This window comes from Cupressus sempervirens, chromosome 5, assembly GCF_028749045.1.
Source record: "Cupressus sempervirens isolate cs-2001-9-10 chromosome 5, ASM2874904v1, whole genome shotgun sequence".
NCBI classification, from domain to species: Eukaryota; Viridiplantae; Streptophyta; class Pinopsida; order Cupressales; family Cupressaceae; genus Cupressus; species Cupressus sempervirens.
In genome coordinates this window covers 645402291-645410516 of record NC_143122.1, presented here as the reverse complement: position 1 = coordinate 645410516, position 8226 = coordinate 645402291, and positions in this window count along the sequence as shown.

Here is an 8226-nt window from a genome sequence, read left to right as displayed (position 1 = left end):
AGATTTATTTTCTTTCTCCATTCCACTCGTAACTCTTATTGCTCCCAATTCCATTTCCAATGAATATATTGGTTTGTCTAATGTCCTGCATCACTCATGCCCTTTATATTCTTCAAATGACTCTTAAGACTATCCATTACAATACCAATTATCCCATTAGATTCAACTAATTTAAACTTCTCATACATTTATATATATCTTAGATAATAACACATCAAAATTCAATCTAGCATTATAAGATGAGTTTTATAAGTTTATGTTTTGAAAATAAGTTTGTTTTGAAGTTTATTTGAAATAATTACAGATGACAAAACAAATAAAAGATAAAATCATGTTAGTCATAATATCATTATTGGTAAAAATGTTCCAAATGCAAACAATTATTTGTTTGAGCTTCTAGCAATGATCAAGTGGCTTACTGAATGGTTTGATGAGTCATGGAAACTTATCTCATTATATCCTTGCTTTCTCCAATTTCAAGTTTCTGGTTACATGCACAGAATCATGACTTTACATCACAAAGCATTCACATTCTAAAAATTTTCATTCTCTTTCATTACATTTTGATCTAAATAACAAATTCTAAACTTTCACTTATTCAAATGACTAATCTAAAAATGGGTCCTATTAAAGAATCTAATATAAATTTAAATAATGTATCTACATTCTAAACAAATCAAAACATAAAATATGTGATTTAAACTTATCTCATCACTTACACCTAATAATAATACCCACCTTGTCATGTGGATAGTCTTGGGGGAGAGGTTGCAACATTGTATATGGATCCAACTGATCAATCTTTCTCTCTCTCTCTCCCTCTCTCCTTATTCAATCTAATGAACCAACTTGATCTACTCTACATTTTAATGTCTCAAGTATTGCCTCGTGGTTTGACTCATGAACTTTCTAAAGAATCTTATTATGTGATTTTTCACCATATTTTATCAAGTAGATATTTGATGTGACAACAAGGTTCAAATAATGAAGAATCTTCATCTCTGTTTGCCAATCCTTGAATAACCATAAGTTAGGATTCTTCATAGAATATTGTCTAAGCTATATTCTAGTTACAACCACTGCACAATGACACAAATAATAATCTATCCCTTCTTCATTTTATTCAGGTGCAATAATAGCAAAAAAATGGCCTACAGTGACAAATGTACAAAATATGATCATTAATTCAGAAAATACTTAGGTAAAAGTTATAAAGTTACATATTGAAATTACAAAGAATATATATATAACATCCCTCTCTCTCTCCCCTCTCCCATCCCCTACTCTCTCTCTCTCGCTCTCTCCCTCTCCCACTGCCTACTCTCTCTCTCCCTTCGCTACTCTCTCTCACCCTCTCTCCTCTCCCATCCCCCACTCTCTCTCTCTCACTCCCTCCCATCCCCCCTCTCTCTCCCCCTCTCTCACTACATACTCTCTCTCCCATCCCATTCTCTCTCTCATTCTCCCTCTCCTACTCCCTCTCCCACCACCTACTCTCTCTATCTCACTCTCTCGCTCTTGCATCCCTTACTATCTCTTACTCTCTCTCACGTCTCCCATCCCCTACTCTCTCTCACTCTCTCTCTCCTCTCCCATCCCATACACTCTCTCACTCTCTCCACTCCCATCCCATACTCTCTCTCACTCTCCCTCTCCTACTCCCTCTCCCACCACCTACTCTTTCTCTCTCTACTCTCCCCCCTGTCCCATCCCCTAATCTCTCTCACTCACTCACACACTCTCAACCTCCTCTCTCTCTCTCTCTCTCTCTCTCTCTCTCTCTCTCTCTCTCTCTCTCTCTCCCCTACTCCCTCTCCCACTGCCTACTCTCTCAACCCCTCCCCTACTCTCACTCTCTCTCCCATCCTGTTCTCTCTCTACCACCCCCTACTCTCTTTCACACACTCACACTCTCTCCCATCCCCTACTCTATCTCATATACACACTCCCATTCCCTCTCTCTCTCTCTCTCTCCCTCTCCTACTCCATCTCCCACCACCTACTCTCTCCCATCCACTACTATCTTTCTCTCTCCCCCCTACCATCCCCTACTCTCTCTCTTTCATAGGAACAAACTCCCATCCGCCCTGTCTCTATCCTTTCCCTTCGCCTACTCTCTAGATCTCTCACACACACTCCCATTTCCCATCTCTCTCCCTCTCCCACTTCCTCTCTCATCACCTACTATCTCTCTCACACTCTCTCCCTCTCTCCCATCGCCTACTCTCACTTTCTCTCCCATCTTATTCTCTCTCTCTACCACCCCCTACTCTCTCTCACACTCTCATACTTTCTCCCATCCCCTACTCTCTCTTACACACACTCCTATTCCCACACTCTCTCGCTCTCCCACTCCCTCTCCCACCACCTACCCTCTCTCTCCCATCTGCTACTCTCTCTCCCTCTCTCTCTCTCAGGCTACTCTCTCTCTCCCCTCTCCCATCCCCTACTCTCTCTCTCTTTCACAAACACATACTCCCATCCCCCTCTCTCTCTCCTCTCCTATCCCCTACTCTCTAGATCTCTCACACACACTCTCATCCCCCCTTTCTCTCTCTCACTCTCCCACTCCCTCTCCCATTGCCTTCTATCTCTCTCTCTCTCACTCTCTCTCTCCCCCATCCCCTACTCTCAAACTCTCTCCCATCCCTTACTCTCACTCTCTCTCCCATCCTGTACTCTCTCTCTTCCACCCTCCTCTCTCTCTCGCACTCCCTCTCCCATCCCCTACTCTCTCTCTTACATGCATTCCCATTCTTCCTCTCTCTCCCTCTCCCACACCCTCTCCCACTGCCTACTCTCTCTCCCATCCCCTACTCTTTCTCTCTCTCTCTCCCCCCTCTCCCATCCCCTACTCTCTCTCTTTTTCACGCACCCATACACTCCCATCCCCCCTCTCTCTCCTCTCCCATCCCGTAATCTCTAGATCTCTCACACACACTCCCATCCCCCCCCCCCTCTCTCTCTCCCACTGCCTACTATCTCTCTCTCTCTCTCTCTCCCTCTCTACTCTATCTCTCCCATCCCCTACTCTCACTCTCTCTCTCTTCCCCATCCCCTACTCTCTCTCTCCCCTCTCCCATCCCTTACTCTCTCTCTCTTTCACACACACACATGCCCATCCTCCCTCTCTCTCTCACACACTCTCACTCTCTCCCTCTCTACTCTCTTGGCCACCCCCTACTCTCTCTCTCTCTCACATTTTCATAGTCTCTCCCATCCCCTACACTCTCTCTCTTACATACATTTCCATCCCCCTCTCTCTCTCTCCCTCTCCAACTCCGTCTCCCACCACCTACTCTCTCTCTCATCCCCCCTCTCCCTCTCCTCTCCCATCTCCTACTCTCTCTCCCCTCTCCCATCCCCTACTCTCTCTCTCACTCGCACACTCTCATCCTCCTCTCTCTCTCTCCCTCTCCCTCTCCCACTCCCTAGATCCCACCACCTACTCTCTCTCCCATCCCCTCTCTCTTTCTCCCTCCCCCACTCCTTCTCCCACCACCTACTCTCTCTCTCTCTCTCACTATCTCTCTCCCATACCCTACTCTCTCTCTCTCTCTCCCCTCTCCCATCCCCTACTCTCTCTTTTTCACAGACAGACACTCCCATCCCCCCTCTCTCTCTAGATATCTCACACACTCTCATCACTCCCTCTCTCTCCCTCTCCCACTCCCTCTCTCACCACCTACTCTCTCTCTCCCTCTCTACTCTCTCTCTCCCATCCCTTACTCTCTCTATGCCACCCCTATTCTCTCTCATGCCCTACTCTCTATCTTACACACACTCCCATCCCCCTCTCTCTCCCTCTCCCACTCCCTCTCCCACCACCTACTCTCTCTCTCTCTCTGGCTACTCTCTCTCTCCCCCCTCTCCCATCCCCTACTCTCTCTCCATCACACACACACACACACTCCTGTCCCCCCTCTCTCTCCTCTCTCCCATACCCTACTCTCTCTCTCTCACACACACACACACTCCCATCCTCCTCTCTCTAACTCTCCCTCTCCCACTCCGTATCCCACCACCTACTCTCTCTCTCCCCAAACTCATACTCTCAATCTCTCTCTACCACCCCTTCTCTCTCTCACACTTCCTCTCTCTCCCATCCCCAACACTCTCTCCCTTCTCACATCCCCTACTTTCTTTCTCTATCACCCCTACTCTCTCTCACACTCTCTCTCATGCCCTACTTTCACACACACACACACACACCTATCCTCCTCTCTCTTTCCCTCACTTCCTCCCTCTCCCACTGCCTACTCTCTCTCTCTCTACCATCCCCTGCTCTCAATCTCTCTTTCCCATCTTTTACTCTCTCTCTTCCACCCCTACTCTCTCTCACACTTCCTCTCTCTCCCATCCTGAACTCTCTCTACCATCCCTACTCTCTTTCACTTACTCTCTCTTCCATCCACTACTCTCTCTCTCCCCTCTCTCTCTCTCTCTCTCTCTCTCTCTCCCTCTCTCTCTCCCTCTCTCTCTCTTTCCCTCCCTCTCTTCTTCCCTCTTTATGCACTATTTAGGTCTCAATAGATCATGCCTACTAAAGCACACACGTGCTATTGAGACTCAAATTTAAAACATTTGAAATAGTATGTGCATGCTATAGCGTGCATGCGCTATTCAAACCTTTGCATTTTACCAAGCCTAAGGTTTGGTTTTGCCTTGGGGATCCAACCCAAAGGTTTGGAGTTTGTAAACTAGTCTGAGACATGTTTTTCTGCAAACATACAAAAAATGATTTATTTTTTTGTGTTCTCTCCTTCAAGATTCCTTGTGGTTGAGCATTGATAAGATAAGGTTACATGACATTGTAGGTCTCTATGTTAGCTATATAACCATATAATTTATTTTTTATTTGAAATATTTCAAGCCTTTCATCTATAATTTCTTTTGAATGTATGTCCATTTTTTTTGAAAAACTAACATGTACTAATTGGCTTGTAGATTTTAGGTCGTTCATCAAATTTTGTAACAACTTAGTTTTTTACAAACTAGACTTCATTCTACACACTTTGAAAAAAAGAAGTTTTGATTTTAGATTAGTTTTCAATAATTTATAGGTGGAGCACATAGATATTTCACATTTTTGGGATGTGTCTAGTTAAAAAATTCATTAGAAAAAAATACACGTTATAAAATTACTTGAAAATTTTGTGATAAACTAAATGGTGTTAAGTAACTTTTTATTAGAACGATTAAAAAAAAAATTTAAAAAAAGTTAAAATTTTAGGGGGGGCACACTTTGTACTGTGTTATATATTTTTGGAATAAATAGTACCATTTTTTGTGGCCCCCTTTTTTGAGGACCTAAAACTAAACCATTTTGGAAAAAAATAGTAGTTTAGAAACTAGATTCAAATGACTACTACATTTGCTTTTGTCATATCTTAAAATTTTGAGTGTAACTATCTTCAAATTCTTGTTGAAGTTCAAAAATTTCTGATTTTAGAAAAAAGGTATCCACTTATAACCCCTTTTTGGCACCACAACTTGTTGCACTTACCCGTGTGTGTGCATGCGCACGTGCGCGCATGCTATGTATATTATACATAGTTTCCAAGTTGTAGAAGACCTAGAACCAATACAAAAACCAAAACACTTATCAAAATAACACCTTAGAATCACTTCAATTTTGTTTAAAAAGTAACTATTTCCTTCCATTCTTCCTTTGGTTCTACCATATATCAGGTTTTATAGTTGTTTTGGTTTCTTATAACTTCCAAACCACCTTTGAAACCATCTCCTTACATTCTTTTAACCATTATACAGTATTGACAACATTTTTATGCACTTTATGCATTTTTTCATTACAACTTTTGCAAGCTTAACCCTAAAATTGACGAATATTTGCATGGACACTTTAATCACCCTAAACTGGAATTAAATGGACATTTTACATCAATTTTATTCTTTACAAGGCAGTCTTTCCTATTTTGACATTCTTGACCACTTTAACACCTCCATACACAATTTTGACAACTTATTATAAATGGCTTCTCTAGCCTTTACATTTCAACTTATGGACTCATAAACACTATAAATGTCTTGAAGAAATTTGAATATCTGATATAAGGACTCTTAACCTCCTTGTGCTCTTGTAGTTTAGGTGCTCTACCAGAAGTGGATATCCATAATTAATACTCAAGTTTTCATGGGAAAATATACACCTACTAAGAAGGTCTCTTTTGGTCACGATATTATGAATATAAACTAAAATATTAAGGAGGCTATAGACAACCATAATGCCCTTTAAAGGAAATATCCTTATTTTTCTAGTACATGATATGGATAAAGTTATTGCCACTACTCAAGATTTGGCTAAGCTCGTCGAGGAGTTGAAATAAAAAAATGAACTTTGAATAAAAACCTTGGAGGATAGTACTACCAATGTTTAAGACAAATTGAAGTAACTATGGCTATTAGTCATGCAACCATGGAGAAAAGTTCTTACAATATCAAGGAGTTAAAAGGTAAAGAGGAAGTCATACATGGTCTATCCAAAGATAGTTAAGGATTCTCACTAAAAGCATTAAAACCTAAGAGGAATGTTCATATGAATGAAAGAATATTGTTTTGAATGACCCAACAATAAGACTTTGAAGAAAGGATAAATGGGGTGCTCGTATTAACAACATTGTCAATAGAGTTCACAATATCAATGAAAAGATCATTTATACAAATGACAATTTGATGAAAAAGATGTCAAAACATTAAGGCTCAATTCCCCTATTTTTGCAATTTTTATTTTGTTGTTGTTTAACTGGTGATTAACATTTATGTCTTTTATTTAGATTTTCATTTTGTAAAAGCAATTTTTGTCCTTTTAAAACTTGTTTTAAATACTTTAATGAATAATAAAATATTAAATATGCAATATTTGTTATACAAATATTTTAAAAAATTAAACAAATTAAATGTAGATATTAAAAATTCTATAAAAATACATTAATAATAAATAACAAAAACATTCTTTTACCTGTTTAATATTATTCTAATTAAAAAGTTATATAAAAATATTAGAAAATGAAACTAATTATACTTTCTTGATTTATTGGGATTAAAACTTATTTTGATCAACGACTCAAATGATATAGATACATAAATTCAATTTAATTTTTAAATTATTAAAAATAATAATATAAATTATTATAAATGTCTTTTACAAATATTTATATTCAATAGTTAAAAGTAAATATAATTAAATATTTATTTTAATAATATCTATAACATATGAAAAATGACATTGTAATTTATGCATTGGTACATGTTAGGGGCAACATGACAGTTTGAGAGAAAACCAAAATCAAATATTAATAAAAACGTTTGTTTAAGAGTTATGAGGTGAAATAATAATAATTTTTATCTCTCTTGATTCTAAGTAGAGCATTGTTCATTGGTTGTTCACACCAACTTAATGGGAAAGAACTTCAGTATTTGGATTGATATAACTGTGTATAAAACTTGCAAATACTGAAACTAATCAGAAAAGCATTATCAATTGCTGTTGTCAGATGGCTCAGCATTGCTCAAGGGATTTGATTTATTTGCTTAAATAAATGTCTCGTTCACCAATAAATGCCAGAGATTTGAACTCTCTGTACGTGCAATATAAACAAGCCCGTGTGCTATGTGTCTGCACTGAATACGTTTCATTAATACCTTATAAACTACATCATGCTTTCAACTAAAATTGTTTTTTAATATTTTTAATATCTGCATTAGATCACATTAATCTCAGCAGCAGAAACAGCAACCAGTTAAAATGCATATGTATAATGGTATTGGACGGATGACCTGCCAAGAAAAACAGAGTTAGCTCAACATATAAATAATAACGTCCATTAAAAAGATCATAGAAATATTAATATTAACTTTTATGTTGGATTGTGATCTACAGTAAGATCCATTTTTTTTTAATCTAAGATTATTTCCAAATTCATTCGAGCTATATTAGAGCAGAAATGTTATCTTTTATAATATACCAATCTTTTGAAATGAACAAGATTTAATATATGATAGACTTGTTAAGAATTATTCAACTTCACCAGCATATCTAGAATTCATTGACGAGCTTCAAGTTTTCGAGCCTAATGCTTAAATCAATTTGATCTCACATGAAGGTCACAAAATTAAATGTAACCAAGGACGACTTGACAACACCCTAAATATATGAAAGAAATGATCAGAATTTCATTCATACACCATGCAGTCGGCAAGTCATCC